Raw genomic sequence first — 16,786 nt, forward strand, 5'->3', positions numbered from 1 at the left:
GTCCATGTGGGGAAGCATCATACTCTATATATCTACCAAGGTTTCCCTTATTATGGCATCTTATCTTAATATCTTTGTCTGAAGATCTATCAAAAATATGACTTTTGAAAAATGATTTGAACTAGAACTCAGGTGAAGTGCCAACTGACTAGCACTATCCTTTAAGTCCATATCAATCTTAGCTAGTTTATCTTTTATATCCTTGGAAAAATTGGTTGTATCAATCAACTTTACAAATAAAGATAGAACATTATTCATAAAATTTTCTAAAGTAGAAGTTAAAGTAGAAAATTCTACTTGATCAATGGCTATCTTCCTTGCTATATTTTCTAGCACCTTATTTTCAAACTTACTTTTAACTTTCTCAAGGAGTTTGTCATGCCCATCTATTTCTTCATTGAACTTATGTACAATTTCAATAGTTGTTCAATGATAGGGGTTTTTTCATTTATCTCAATAGATGGTGCATGAACAAATATATCTTTGATATCCTCTAAAACTTTTCTTCTATCCCTTTCTACCCTTAGGATCTACTACTTGGCTATTTTCTTCCATAGTTCTCCCAGTATGTCCATTTTCTTAGTAGATAGATTAGTCTGGTCCTAATTTGGGATTAAAATTTCTTCATTGAGATCAATATCATCAAAAATATTTCCTTTTCCTTGACAAATGATGAAGGTATGATCTCCTTTCCTTTTTCAACTGAATCCTTCTTTGGTTGTTGCTTAGTTGATACTATGGGAGCTTGTTGCTTGGTCACCACTAGAATAGAAATTAGTGAAGATGTAATAGTCTTCACTTCACTTCTTGGTTGAACTAGGTTCAACTTAGTAGAATGTATCTTTGGTGTTTCCTTAGGAGGTGTAGATGGGAGTGATGTTATGACCTTTGCTACAATTTTCTCAAGATCAAACTCTTCAATTGTCTAAACCTCTGGTAGATCTACTTCTTCTTTAATATAAAAAATGATTTTCCACATACTAGATGTGGACTACACAACATCCTCTATCTTCTTTGAAATAATTTGAAAGGCTTTGAATCTAGGAGTCTATTTGCTTTCATGCTTAGACATTGCCTCCTTTATTTCCATTTTCAAGAGGGTTGGAAATTTTTTTCTTTAAAGTCTTATCTCTAATGTCTTTCTCTTTCTTTATTGAGTTTTCCCAATGGTGAGAGAAAGCCTTGAGTAAGGCTTCAAGCACATGCCCTTTGAGTTTAGAGGGGCCACACTCCCATCTAGCCATCTTTTCAACTAATACTTCTTCAATCTATTTATGCTCCTCTTTACTTTTGGAATCATATTTGAAGAATTTGAGCCCTACCATTCCACATCCTACTCTTATTGTTTTTAATTGTTTCTCAAAGGTAGGCGGTGTCTTCTTCAAAGAAATTATTGGGGTGTTGTCTTTATCTACATCATCATCCTCTTCCTGATGCCTAAATTTCCTTCTTGGCTCCTTAGGCTTGGTAGCAGTGATTATAGGGGTAGAGGATCTTGCTAATTTACTTGATAGTGTCTTTACCTTCTTCTTTAGAGGTTCTAGTGCCTCTTCTTCTCCCCCTTATACATCATCACCTTCAATAAGCATGAGAGGGGAATATGATTTGACAAGCTTCTATTTTCTAACCTTTTCTTTTCTCTCTTCAAGTTTGAGGAATATGAATCTCAAGTGAGATTTTGGCCTTTGATTCTTTATATGTTCATAAGTATGTAGCCTTGGGATCTACATGATCATTGATGAGAGACTCAATGATATCTCTGATTTTATCAATGTTCACCTCATATGCAAGGGGTTTCACCCATGCAATCCTAGGTTTGACTCTCTGAATATGTACTTTGTCATAGTCAACCAAAAAGCATATGCCTTACTCATAATAATCTACCAATTGTTTAGGGGATCCTAAACCTACTCTAGATCCTATCCTTAAAGTTTTGAAAGAATGCATCCATGATGTCTTCAAAGTTCTCACCCATTTCATCTATGAATTCATTGATCTAATATATCACTAGGGTATCCTTCTTTCATAAAAAAATTCCTTTTGAAGGAAAGGATTTTGTACATAAAATCATAAAGAGACCAAGAATGAACAAAACTTACATGAATTTCTTTTGGAGGCTTGAATGCTCTCCAAATTCTTTCTCGATTGGATGTGTTGAAGCTCTATGTAGTCAAAAGATAAGTTCTTCTTCATGACCTTATATGCCATGTTGACTACTTCACAAGGCACACTATTTGGTTAGCTTGAACTATAAATCTTGTGAGCTATGACATGGATGCCAGAATATAATAAAGTGGATTAAGAGAAATAAGTTTTAAGAGGTTCTTGATTCACCCCCCCTCTTAGTCACCTAACTTGCATTGCATTTCCAACAGGATAGATGAAACATAAATCAATAAAGTAACAACACCATAACACTTCGACACAAGATTATTAACCTAGAAACCCTCCAAGTAGAAGGTAAAATTGGGGTGGGGATGAAACCCACAATGCTTCATTACTACAGTAATAAAGTTGTCTTGTTAAGGCTTACAATTGATCACTTACGGTGATCTACTCAGTTAAGAGTAAGTAGGAATGCTAGGACCACCTTGTGAAAGGATTTATACAATACAATTAATTATGTAATCTATTAGGAGTTTCTACAAAGGACTATTAGGTCCACCCTATTAAAGGATTTTGGACTGATGCACCTTTTAGGATGAATCAATAGATTGATCTCTGCTATGAAACTTTGTTTGCTAATGAAGATCCTTTCAATTAAATTGATCACCTGATTATGATAGATGAGTCTCTACCTTTCCCTTTTGTTTCTTGTAGCCTTTTAAATACCTTGCTCTTTCATATTCACATGCATGTAATGTTCTTCAATTGATAGTTCATTATTTGGATAATCAAAGTACCTTATATTTAAATCTATCCAAATAATTATATTAACAAGTTGACTAAAACTTCAAAAAACAATTACCAAGTGAACTCACTGTTGAGACTATAGTCCAATAGCTTACTTGAGTGATATTAGAGACACTCAAGCAACATTGTCACCTTGGCTAACTCTGGTACTTAGTTGATACTGAATGCTCAGTCCATACCAATCACTTGACAAACTTGGCTGACTTGGTTGACACTACTTTGCCTACTTGGTTCCTATCCTAAAACAAGAATGCTAATTTAACTCAGTTTACATTGGAGCTTGGTGGACATTTTCAACTTGATTGACACTACAACTCAGTTGACATTGTTCACTTCTTGTGTAGTTAACACTGTTAACTTGGTTCACACATGAGCTTAGTTCACACTGTTTTCTATTAGATTGGTCACTATTGACTTCTCATAATGACTAAGTGTTTTGGCACTAATTGACAATATGTCATACCATGAGGTCTAAAGAAGCCAATCAACTATTGGAAATATAGGAGTAACTGAAAGGGGGGGTGAACCAATCACCACTAAAATAAACCCCAAATCCCTTAGATGTCAAAAATAAAATTTAGACTGAGAAAATTGATTGCTACTATTACTCGGTAAACATATAGAAAATGATGTAACTTGGTAAATGTAGAGTGCAAATTACTTTTAGTAGATTTTAAAAAAATAATAGTAATTAATTTACAAGCATAAAAGAAATAACATGAACACGTGAGACACCAAGATTTAACGTGGAAACCCAAATTGGGAAAAACCACCAATGTAACTAGTTACTATTTTTCACTCTTCTAAAGTGAGCCCTATTAGGAACCAACTCTATTAAAGGTTAAAAAACACACTGTTAGGTGTGACCTTCTTAGAGGATTTAATCACGCTATTAGGAGTGGCCTTGTGAGAGGTCTTAAAACAATTCAATAAAACTGTCACCTTGTTAGAGGATTTACAATTGACTATTAAACCATCTCTGTTAAGAGATTTTAGATCACTGCTACAATAGTTAGAGAGTAACAATGAAATGAGCTGATTGTGATGCAACTGAATTTTTGAATCCAAATCTTTGTTCTGCTTAAACTTGATACTTCCTGATTGAATATTACTTTTCTACTCCACAAGGATACTTGCTTATCCTTCAAGTTCACTCCCTCTCTTTCCTTATTTAATCCAATCAATACATTTGCACACACTTGAAAATAATAACTTGACCTTATATTTATATCATCCAGATTGTCAAGTTGGCTCATTACAAATTAGAATGACCACTAATCATTACCATAGTTGGCTAGAACCAATACTTAAAATAATTAAGCTTCTTATGCCAAAATAAAAAAATCCTTTAGTAGCTGACCCTTCTCGATAAACACTGGTTCTAAGACAATTTCTTGTGTTAACCAATAGAAGCTTGGTTAACACTATGAACTTGCAAAATCCCTTTAGTAATCAAGTGAACTTAGTTAGCTCTAACTCTGTCCAACTTTCCTTTGACACTCAAGTGAGCTTGGTAGACACTGCCTTCACAGAGTAAACTTTAGGAATACTCAGTAGACAAGGAAAACTATCTTGCTGACCAAGTGAGCTTGATAAGCACTAACTAACAAATGATATGACATTTGTGTGACATCAAAGACAACACACAATGAGACAATTGTATCCAACAATCAACAACCAAGTATACCAAACAATTCTTTGGTAGTTTAACGTAAGTCACATATAGTTCAACTCAAGTTGTAGCCTTAGGAAGTGCAACCCAAGTCACAGGGAGTGCAATGCAAGTTGACACCATACCAACCAGAGGAGCCCAGGCAAAAGGATGAAGATCTTGATGATCGAAGTGAACCAAGTTCATAGTCAAGTAAGAAAGATCAAAGACTTACAAAGTTTGTAAGAGGGCATCATGCAGCCAAACAAATAATTGGAGGAGAGATAGAAGGTATATTGACAAGGAAAAAATTAAAAGGTACATGTTTTCTTAGTGAATTTGAGCCTAGATCTATAAAAGATGCTTTAGAAAATGAAAGTTGGATAGAATAAATGAATGAAGAGATTGAGCAAATAGAAAAGAACAAAGCCCAGTCTCTTATAGCTAGACCTAAGGATAAAAATGTGATTGCTACCAAATGAATATTTAGAAATAAGTTGAATGAGAAAGGAGAAGTAACAAGGAAAAAGGAAAGGCTTGTATGCAAAGGTTATGCACAAGAAGAAAGTATTGATTATGGGGAAACATTGAAAGTATTTGGAATGGAAGATTCCAAGCCATTTGGAACTCCTATGTATACTGGAGATAAGATCTTAAAAAATGATGATTCAAAGGAGGTAAATCAAACCACTTATAGATCAATGATTGGGAAACTTTAGTATGTGGTACACACCAGACCTGAAATTGAATTGGCAGTTGGCATAGCTACAAGATTTTCTGCTAATCCAAAAAAAAATCACATGATGAGAGTAAAAATAATTTTGAGATATCTAAAAGGAACTAAAGAATATGGGTTATGGTATAAGAAAGGAAGAAATCTTGAGTTGAGATCCTTTATTGATGCAAATTGGGCAGGAAGCATCGATGACAAAAAAAAACTAGTGGAGGAGCATTCTTTCTTTGAAATAGGTTAGTATCTTGGACAAGCAAGAAACAAACATGTATTTCTCAATCCACGACAAAGGAAGAGTATTTTGCTATAATAGTCAATTGTTCTAACATAATATGGATCAAATAATTAATGTCAAGAATGAAAGAAGAAATCAAGGAACTAGTGGTTATCTATTGTAATAACACAAGTGCAATCAATATATCCAAAAATCTTGTGATGCACACAAACAAAAAAAACATTGCAATCAAATATCATTTCCTAAGATAATTAGTTCAAGACAAAGAGGCGAGACTAGAATATGTGAACACCAAGGAGAAAATAATAGATATATTTACTAAGGTTGTACCTAAGGATGCATTTATGTATCTAAGAGGTAAACTAGGGGTTATTCCCCTATCTAATGCTCACTAAAGAAAAATATAGTGAGGCATCAACCAAGTTTCATTGAAGATCTATCAAGTTGATGCATATTGTAACACTTCAAGTGTGAAATGCAGAGAATATTGCATATGAATTAGTACAAAAGGTACATAGTAACTTTAAAGTTTGTATCCTTAGGCATTTGATATCAAAGAGGGAGAGTTTAGTAAAGTCAACAAGGAAGAGTTGAAAGAAAGAGTAACACATTCAATATTAGAGTTAAAGAGGGAGAGTTTTGTATCTCAAAAAGAAAATATTTAGATAATGGAATGTACAACAAAGAGGGAGTAAATGATAAGTTCACACTAGAGTGTTGGTAGGAAGAAATAGAGACAAATCTAAGTAAAATATTAGAGAGAGTTGGTATGAATGTGAATCAAAGTGAAACTAAGAATATTATCTAATTTCTCATACTTTTATTAGTCTATGTTGACATATTGTGTCTCCATCAATGCCAAAGAGGGAGTTTGTTGGAAACAATTCTTCAATTGTATATTTCTATTGATGATCACACAAATGTTAGTATTAACCAAGAAATGTAGAAGTTTATAGTATTTGTTGACATTATGGTCAATTTATCTATCAATGACTCAACACTTAATCAATTGGTTACATTGCTACCAAGCTCCATAGTTTCTATCAAGCTTATCATTTAGTTTGCAGTGGTAACCAAGTGATTCAGTTACTCCCAAGCCAAGTAGTCAGAACATAGCATCTATCGAGAACTTGAGTTAGTTTGTAGTGTTTTTCAAGCTACACAATGTTTATCGAGCTTAAAAGATAAGGAACAATGCAAACTAAGTGTAGCAAAGTCTACCAAGCTATTTAGTGGAAGTAAAGAAGATTGTAGTGTTAACTGAGCTATGGTATGTTGACCAAGTTATACTATGTCTACTAAGCTCGTAGTGTTAACCATATGAATCTAGTGTTGACCAAGTCATGCAATGTCAACCGAGGGATCAGTTGCTACCAAGTTTCTCAGTGTTCACTAAGTCACATAGTGCTAACCAAGTTCAAACAACTTGGAAGTGATTAGTGTGGACTGAGCTTCAAGTTCAACCAAGTACCAAAGATTGTCAAACATTGACAATATTTTCTATGTATCACAACATCATCGAGTTTGTCTTCATAACATAAGTTACAACAATTGGGCCAACTTTGTGGATTATGATGAAATTGGTATTGTAATAGACTCTAGTAAGTTATGATTTGGATTGGTATATATGTAATGTAGTATATCCAAATATAAATGTGAAGAAGAATATGATGAGCAGAAGTGTGAATTGAAGGAGGCTACAAGTTGTATAAGGGACAAAAAATATTTATTTATCCTAGTAAGGTGATCATTGCATTTTAAGGAATCTCGACCATAAAATTAGAGTTACAGATTAGAGATCAGCCATTGGTTCATCCTAATAGTTGTATTAGTCAAATCCTTTAATAGGGTAGACTAAAAAGTCTTTGGTAAATTCATTAACCAAGTGAATACTTCATTGTATGTTTGTAAATACTTTAACAAGGTGGACCTCACAATGCTTATTGCTTCTAATAGGGTAGATCAAGCAAAGTGGTTAATTGTAAGCCTTAACAGGTTAACTTTATACTGTAGTACTAAAGCTTTTGGGTATCATCCCCACCCTAGTTTTAATTTCTAATTAGAAGGTTTTTGGGTCACCATATCTTGAGTCAAAGTGTTATGAATATTTATTTTCTTTCATTCTTTCATACATGCAATTAGATGAGAATAAAATATGAAGGATTAATTAGTGAAGTAAGATAAAGTTTTATTGGTTCTTGATTCACCCCTCCCTTCTTAGTAACCTTTCCTACCTTATATTTTCAATAATTGGTATCAAAGCTTTCACATTAGAAGTTAAAAAGTTTGAGACAAGATCAAAGGCAATGGAGGTATAAAGGCTAGATAAGGTTGACTATTTGGATGTTTATTATTGTTTTGAAAGGGTATTCAAGTTGACTTATCTAATCTTATGATATATAAGAAAGTTCAAGTTGTGAAGATAAGGAGAAGTGTGTGGACTATGAAATAAGATGGATATGTGAATGAAGGAAAAGGTAGAGCAAGAAAGTGTGGAAGACAAGTTACAAAGAAGATTTGATTAAGAAGGACCTAGACGTCAAGCTAGAACAATGATCTAAATCTGCAAAGGAATTTTCTCCATCAATCAAGTCAAAATTACTATTGCATTCTAACCATTGTAGAATTAAAGAAATCTCTTAATAGATTTAGCTTAAGAGTCATTTTGTAAATCCTCTAACAAGGTGAAATTTAAATATTAAAGTATTTAAAGACATCTAACAAGGTCATACTTAGCAATATATTTTGTAACCTTTAATAGGGTTGTCTCCTAATAGGGCTCACTTTAAAAAAGTGAAAATTATTGTGACTAGTTTCTAGGTGGTTTTTCCCAAATTGGGTTTCTACATTAAATCTTGGTATCATATGTGTTCATGTTATTTTCTTATGCTTTATGTTTCTACAACTAAGTTACTAAAGGATAAAATAGATAAATAATCTCAATATTTCTTTGTTAACTGAGTATCAGTAATATTCTAATGTTAACCAAGCCAGTGCATATTGAATGATTAGCAAAAGTTTGTATTCAAATCTAAGGGACAAGAAATTATTTTTGTGGTAATTGATTCACCCCTCTCCCTTAGTTATGCACTTACATTTCCAAAATAAGTAAGGTACTTGGTTCTCCTCCATAGATGTAGACAAAGTTTCTATAATCTTTAGGTTCTTTCTTGCATTCTTATACATTCTTTTCTATAAATTCATCAACTCTAACATTTGCACTTTCCACAATTTTTTTAGTGTTAGAATTCAAACACTTATATGTTTTTCTTTTGGTGGAATATCCCAAGGATACAACTTCATCAATTTTTTCAATCAAGTTTTCTTTCCTTGCATCTTTCAGTATGAAACACTTGCTTCCAAAAAAAATGAAAAAATTGACATTAGGTGCATAGCCATACCAAATTTCAAAAGGGTTTTTTTGTACCTTTCTTGACTTAAACTTAGTTCAATGTATAAACAACAATACTTCCAACTTCTCTCCAATAATTTTGTGAAATATTCTTTTCCATCATCAGTGTTCTTGCATAATCCATGATTGATCTATTCCTTATTTGAGCTATTCCATCCTATGGTAGATTCCTAGATGCTGACGTTTATATTTTACTTCCTTTGTCATTGCAAAATGTATTGAACTCCTCAGATATGAATTCATATCCTCTATTTGATCTCAAGCACTTAAAAATTTTACCTATTCCCTTTTCAAATCTAGCCAAATACCACTTAAATATTGTAAATGCATCAAATTTTTCTTTAAGAAACATCACAGTCATCATTCTAGAGAAATCATCAACAAATGGAATTAAGTAATTTCCATCATAATAACCTTCCACTCTAATAGGACCACAAAAATAAGTACGAACCAACTCCAAAATATCATTTTCGTTGGAATCACTATTAGAACCATTTTCTTAAGTAGTGTAACAAGATTTCTTACCTTTTCCCTTTTAGTCTCTCTTACCTTGGTTTTTTATGTTGTCTCTCCTTCCTTGATAATTTTAAAATTTCCTTTCACCTTTTCATCTATATTAGGAAATTGCACCAATATGACCAACTTTTTTACATGTCAAATATATTATAGGAAGTTTACCTTTGTATTTTCCTTTTTCTCTTGGTAGCCTTCTTACTAATAATGCTTCTAGATCATCAAGATCATCATTTGATTCACTATCATTGCCCATGGATTTACTCTTTCTCTTTATTTTGGATCCATCAAGGGTTAGTTGAGACTTGAAAGAACATTCAATAGTAGAAGGTGTATAATTATCAAAATTTGATAATTCAAATGTAGTGAGTCGACCAATTAGATTATCCAAGGTTATATTATTACTAGGTGTACATCTCAATTCTTGAATTGTAGATAATCTAATTGCATAGATTGGAAGTAAAGTCCTCAATACCTTGCTTATCACAGTCTCTTTAGATATGTATACTTTAACTTCTCTAATTATATTCACCACTTTTTTGAGTCAACCATAATACTGCACAATTGTTTCTCCTTTTTTAATTCTCATATCATCAAACTTGCCTCTCAAACTTTCTTCTTTATCCCTTAACATATTCTTGACTCCTTGATGAATTTGTGCCAATTTATGCCACATTTTATTTTTAGTAAAATAAAAATAGCTTATTCAAACTATTAAACCTACTCGACTATCCTTAGGTCCAGATGTACCAATTCAACTTTTAACAACTTCAAATAGCTTATTCAAACTCATAAACCTACTCGACCAGTATATGTCAAATAACAAAAATAAATAATAGTAAATAGCATGCATTGTGAAAAAAAAACATTCAAACATATGTGACACCAGGATTTAACGTGGAAACCCAAGGTGGGAAAACCTACTAAGTAACATGATCACACTTTTCACTCTTCTAAAGTGAGCTCAATGAAAAGCCAACCTTGTTAAAGGTTACAAAATACACTGTTAGGTGTGACTTTGTTAAAGTATTTAAATCACCATGTTAGGAGTGGCTTGGTTAGACGTCTTTAGATCATTCCATTACAATGTCATGTTGATTAAAGGATTTACAATATGACTATTACATTAACCTTCATTAAAGGATTTTTACTACCATATTATATAGAATGTAATAGCTAGATTTGATATGATAAAATAAAACTCACTTAAAAAAATTAGATATTGATTTAGCTCATTCCATCATATAATCCATCTATAATCTTCTTGGAAACTCTTCAATCAATCACACTTCACCAATCTTCTCACTTTTCCTTTTCTTCTCTATTCTTCATTGTTCTTAAAAAAATTGTCTATCAACAACCATAAACCATCTCTTGTTCCTCCTTAAATAGGTATCTTTGATCTTTTTCCACTAAAACATAACCATAGATCTTTAGGGTTTTATTAGATTCATTGAATCTATCCATCATTTTTTCCTTCTTCTCCTTTCTTGAAACTTTTAGAAAATTATCCTTAAATCCTCACCATAGATCACTTAACAAACTCAAGTTATGCATAAAATATGCCAAATCATCAATCCTTATCATTTTCACAATTTAACCAATTCAAAAATTCAACTATGTTGATCTCAACTCTCAATTCTTACACAAAATATTAATTTACCAAAACTTGATCATCACTACACTCTTTAGCTTGATCATTAGTGGGTATCTTAGTCTCTATTGGTGTGCTCAATCTTCACTGCACTCGGTTGCTTCATTATTTTTCATTTAACTTGCTCATTCACTACTATCACTCGACTAATACTATTTTCTTGGCTAATTCTTAAGTTCCTTAATCTTCTACTTTAGCTTCTTCATTGACCTAGTAAATTTTCACTAAATCAAGCTTAGTGTTTAACTCAAATTCTTGTCTTTCATTAAACCTCTCTTCCATAATTCAACTCATCTATGTTCTCCACTTAATATAATGATAAAAAACACATTATCTTATCAAATATTAATTGATCAAGTGCCCATTGCAATTCCAACATTTTTATTCTTCCTTACTCAACAACTTCACTAGTTCACCTTGTTATTTCTTCTTTTCAAATCCTCTTCATCAATCAATTGATATAACACTTTACACTATTAGAAAATGTCTTATTAGTAAGGTTTGATATCAATGAAAAAATAAAAAATGTTCCAATTATAGTTTCCAATAGTTTTATCTATAGGAAGGCCTTTTTTTCCACCGGACTCCTCTCAATTTTACTCTTATTCTTCATCGTGTCATTCAGGGTTTTCACAATCTCAAAAAATCCTATAATGAAATGATGGAAAAAGTTCATCTTTTTGAAGATCTAATTTCTTTGTTTCTTCTAATCATCTACAAGTTTAACAAGGCTTCTACTCTCTCAAGGTTAGTAGTAATACCATTCTTAAAGATGAAATGTTTGTTAACATGAATGTTGATGATATTCCTATGGGGGAGTATCCTAGTAGAGTTGGATCATTTGGGAGATTTTTGGTATGACTATATGTTGCATTCATGGTAGTATCTGTCATTGATGTCAACATACTAGTTATTCTATGAATATGACAGAGCAACAAATAGGTATTGAGATTGTAAGGTTCAAGGATTGAAGATGAAGTCAAGAGCAATTGAGGATATGTTATATAGGCTATCTTGATGATGACATTATGAAAACATGTAGAAAGTTGGAGACTGGTGATAGTTATTCAAGATTTATTGAAGATGGTATACAGATAGAGTTCCTGAGAAGTAGTTTTAAATAATTGGATTATATCTCCTAATAAGGATATAATTTTGTTGAGCACAACTGGAAAAAGGTAGAAGACATCATGTTGATGACATGATTGAGCATGTGATGTCAAAGGTTGCACATGTGGATATTTTCAAAAAGTGTGAGCCAAAAATATATTGTAATTATGAAAATAAATAATGTAATGTGTATTTATTTATCTTAGTAAGGTCCTATTATAATTGTAAATTGAGAAAGCCTCAAGCCTGACTCAATAAATTAATTTGAGGACTTTTTATAAAGGAAATTTTTTTGTCCTTGTGATTAAGTATTTAATTAAGTGAATGTGAGTGAATTATAATTGTGGATTATATGCAAATGATAGATCTAAGGGATTTGTGTGATGCAAGTTTACAGATTTGGTATGAAGATCAGAGAAGTGTTTGATGTAGGAAAGGCACGATGAAAGAGTGAAGTACTTATATTTGGAAAAGAGTTCTAGTGGATAGTTGATCATTTTCTACTGCTCTAAAAGGAATAATACTAAGCCTAGTTGGATAGTGAGTTCAGTAATATTTCCATTGAAGTGGTTTCAAAAGTGGGTCCTTTTGCCTGCCACAACTCCTAGTAAGGTTGGAATCTCCTCATAGAAATTGAAAGTCTCTTAATAGGGACTAATATTTACTAAATATATTGCATTGACTCCTAGCAAGGTCCATTCTTTTGAAATCAAATTATATATTAGTACATATTTTTGTAGGTACCATCCCCACCAGGGTTTTTTCTTTGATCAAGCGGTTCCCTAGTTAACAAATATGGTGTTATTGTATATATTTATTTTCTTGTGGTTATTTTACTTTATGATTACATGTTTTAGATTTGATAAGGTTAATTAAAGTTATTTTAATTGTATAACTTATTCACCCCCATCCCATAGTTATCTTGGTGGACTTTACTTTCTAACAATTGGTATCACAACATCAAGTCCTTAAAGGAAAATCTTTACATTTTAAGGAGATCTATGGTGAGTCATTTTAGAAAGGATTGTTCAAAGTTTAATGGGAACCAACTATTATAGTTGGAAAGAGAAGATGAAGAAACATTTTCTATGCATGGGTCTAGGATATTGGCTGATTACTAACAGTCAAAAAGAAGTAATTAAAGAAGAAATGCTTGAAGATTGTATTAAAAGATAGAGAGAATTGTTCATGTGTAACATACTTTCCAGAGAAGCACTTTTGACAATCCTTCCTAAAAATGAATACAATTAGATAAAATATTTAATATTATCACATGAAATTTAAGAATCATTGCAGTCTACTTATGAAGGTGATAAGCATGCCAAGAAGGGTAGATTATAGAAATGGATATTTTTATTTCAAGAAGATAAAATGATGGAAGATGAATATGTAAGAAGTTATTTTGGTAGAATATAAGGAATTATTGCAAGAATTAAGGCTTGTGATGAAACAAAAGATGAAGATGAAATTGTATGGAAGATCTTGAAAAATTTGACACTTGCAAATAGGTAGATGACATAGATGATTGAACAAGTTATACCTTGCATGGAGAATTTTACAAGAGATAATCTTCTTGGAAAATTGGAAAAAATGGAGATTCACCTAGAATTAAGATAAAATTCAAAGAACAAAGTTTTTGACCTACATTTACAAGGAACACAACCACTAGTGGTGATTATGCTAGTAGCAGTAGAGGAAAAGCTAAAGAAGATAGAAAGATTGAATAAGGAATACCCTACTTTTGAAAAAATAGCCTGAAGATAAGAAAATATTTAAATGTTAGACTTGTAATGAACATGGTCATCTTTCTTCTAAATTACCTAAGAGAGTAAAGAAGTATAAGAGGAATTTAAAGTCTAGGAGGCCTAGAGAATGTCTTTATACAAATGATGAAGATCTAGAAGTTAGTGTGGAAAGATTCTTGAGTGAAAGTGATGAACTGGGATTTTGTTGCAATTAAAGAAGAAAATCCTAAAGTTAGAGAGAAAAAGGTAATAGTGGCACAAGTTGAAAAGAAGAAATGTGATTAGATCACAGACAATGGTTATTCATATCATTTGACTAGTGATATATGAATTTTTTTTTGAGTTTAACAGTTGTGATGGAGGAATTATTAGAGTTGGAAATAATGCATATTATCATATAAAGGGAATAGGATATACTACTCTTGATGGTAAAACTAAAACTAAGGATGTTTATTTTTTTGATGGTCTAAAAAATAATTTTCTAGGTTTTGGATAGTTGGTTGCCAAGGGACATCCATTGCAATTCATAAAAAGGACATATATTATCAAGGATAAAGATGGTAAGATGATTGGTACAAGTACATGGTAAAGAGGTAATGTTTTTTAGTTGAATCCTACTTAGATGAAATGCTTGGTTTCTAAAGTTGATAGCAGTAGGTTATGGTACAAAAGATTTGCTCATATAAAATTTGATAACATTGTGAAAGTAAGCACTACACTTTTTATTGGATATTTTCTTAAAATAATGAAACCTACTAACCTGGTATGCAAGGAATATGTTATGAAAAAGAAAAAGAAAAGTTATTTTCCAAGTAAGATTACATCAATGAAGTTGGAGATAGTACACAAAAACTTGAGTGGTCCTAGAAAGAAAAGAGCATTCTATGGTGAAATTTACTTCATGATTCTTATTGATGATTTTACTAGGATGATGTGAGTAACATTTCTTAGAGATAAATATGAAGCATTTGAGAAGTTTAAGGTGTTTAAGGACATAGTTGAAAATGAATCTAGATTAAATATTAAGTGTTTAAGATCTGATAGAGGTGGAGAGTTTACTTTGAATGAGTTTGATAGTTTTTGTGATGTAAATGGAATTAAAAGAAAATTTTTAGCACCTAAGAAACTTGAGTAGAATGGTATAATAGAAAGAAGAAATAGATTAGTAACAAAGGAAACATGAGCTATGATTCTTACGAATAATGTCTCAAAGACATTTTGGAGAGTAGCTAATGTAGAAGAATATATATTGAATATATTTTAGATTAGAAAATGCACTAGCAAGACCCCTTATGAGATTTGGTTTGGACATGCACCCTCAATTAAGTATTTCAAATTTTTTGGAAGTGTTGGAAGTATAAGAGGAGTAATTGAGAGGGGAAAGGTGAATTAGTTACTATAAAATAATTCCTAGATCCATTAGATGTCAGTACAAAACAAACACTATGAAAAATCAACTCAACTAGAACTCAATAAACACACATAAAATGTTATAAATTAGTAAACACTAAAATAGCTCAGAAAATGAATAACATGAAAATATTGAAGATATTATCTATGATTAATGTTACTTTAACTTTGTTGCAAACACATAAAATAAATAGCATGAACACACTTAACACCAAGATTTAATGTGGAAACCCAATTTGGGAAAAACCACCAATTGCAACTAGTTATTGATTTTCACTTTTCTGAAGTGAGCCCTATTAGGAGCCAACCCTATTAAAGGTTACAAAACACACTATTAGGTGTGACCTTATTAGAGTATTTAATCATCGTGTTAGGAGTGGCCTTGTTAGAGGACTTTAGACAATTCAATAAAAATGCCACCTTTTTAGAGGATTTACAAATAGCTATTAAGCAAACTCTATTAAGAGATTTAGATAATTTCTATAATGGTTAGAGAGTAACAATGGGATGAACTAATTAGAGAGTAACAATGAGATGACCTAATTCTTGGTGCAACTAAATTTCTAATTACATATCTCAATTCTAGCTTGTATACTTGATCCTTATTGATCAAATGTATCTTTGCATCTCAACAAGGATATTCTACTTATCCTTCCAATTTGCTTCCTCTTGGCATCATCAAATTTTTAATTATGTTCCACTATCACACTTTCTAATCCTCAACTTGAACTTATATTGATATCTTTCATATTGTCAAGTCGGCTTGAATATAACTTAGAATAATTAATATTCATATTCTCAGTTGTCTAGAACCAATAAACAAATCAATTGAACTCAATATGCCAAAATAAGAAAATCCTTCATTAGCCAACCCTACTTGGTAGACACTAACTTAGAAATGATTTTCCTATGTTAACCAAGTGAACTTGATCAACATTGCATATTCAAAAAGTTCCTTTGGTAATTGAGTGAGCTTGGTTAACACTGGTTTCATCCAACATTTACTTCATTAGCCGAGTGAGCATGGTTAATACTCAACTTTTGCAAACTTTCCTTTGATGCTTGAGTGGACTTGTTAGATGCTATCTTCTAAACTAGGCAAACTCTAGAATGCTTGATAGACATAGGAAACTATCTTCAATGCTCAAGTGAGCTTAACATACACTAACTGGCAATGATATGAAATTTTGTGTAACATCAAAGACAATACACAATTAATCAATTATATCCAACAATCTCTCTCTTTAGCATTGATGGTAACACAACATGTCATAATGCAATGAATTTTTTTTGGAGCAAGAATAAATTAAGGAGCATATCCTTAGTTTCATTCTAATTCTCATCCATGAGAACTCCCTCTATTAGTGTGAACTCCTTCTAATTTTAGTTTCTCCCTCTATTAGAAAACTT

Source organism: Cupressus sempervirens, chromosome 2, assembly GCF_028749045.1.
Source record: "Cupressus sempervirens isolate cs-2001-9-10 chromosome 2, ASM2874904v1, whole genome shotgun sequence".
In the NCBI taxonomy this organism is placed as follows: domain Eukaryota; kingdom Viridiplantae; phylum Streptophyta; class Pinopsida; order Cupressales; family Cupressaceae; genus Cupressus; species Cupressus sempervirens.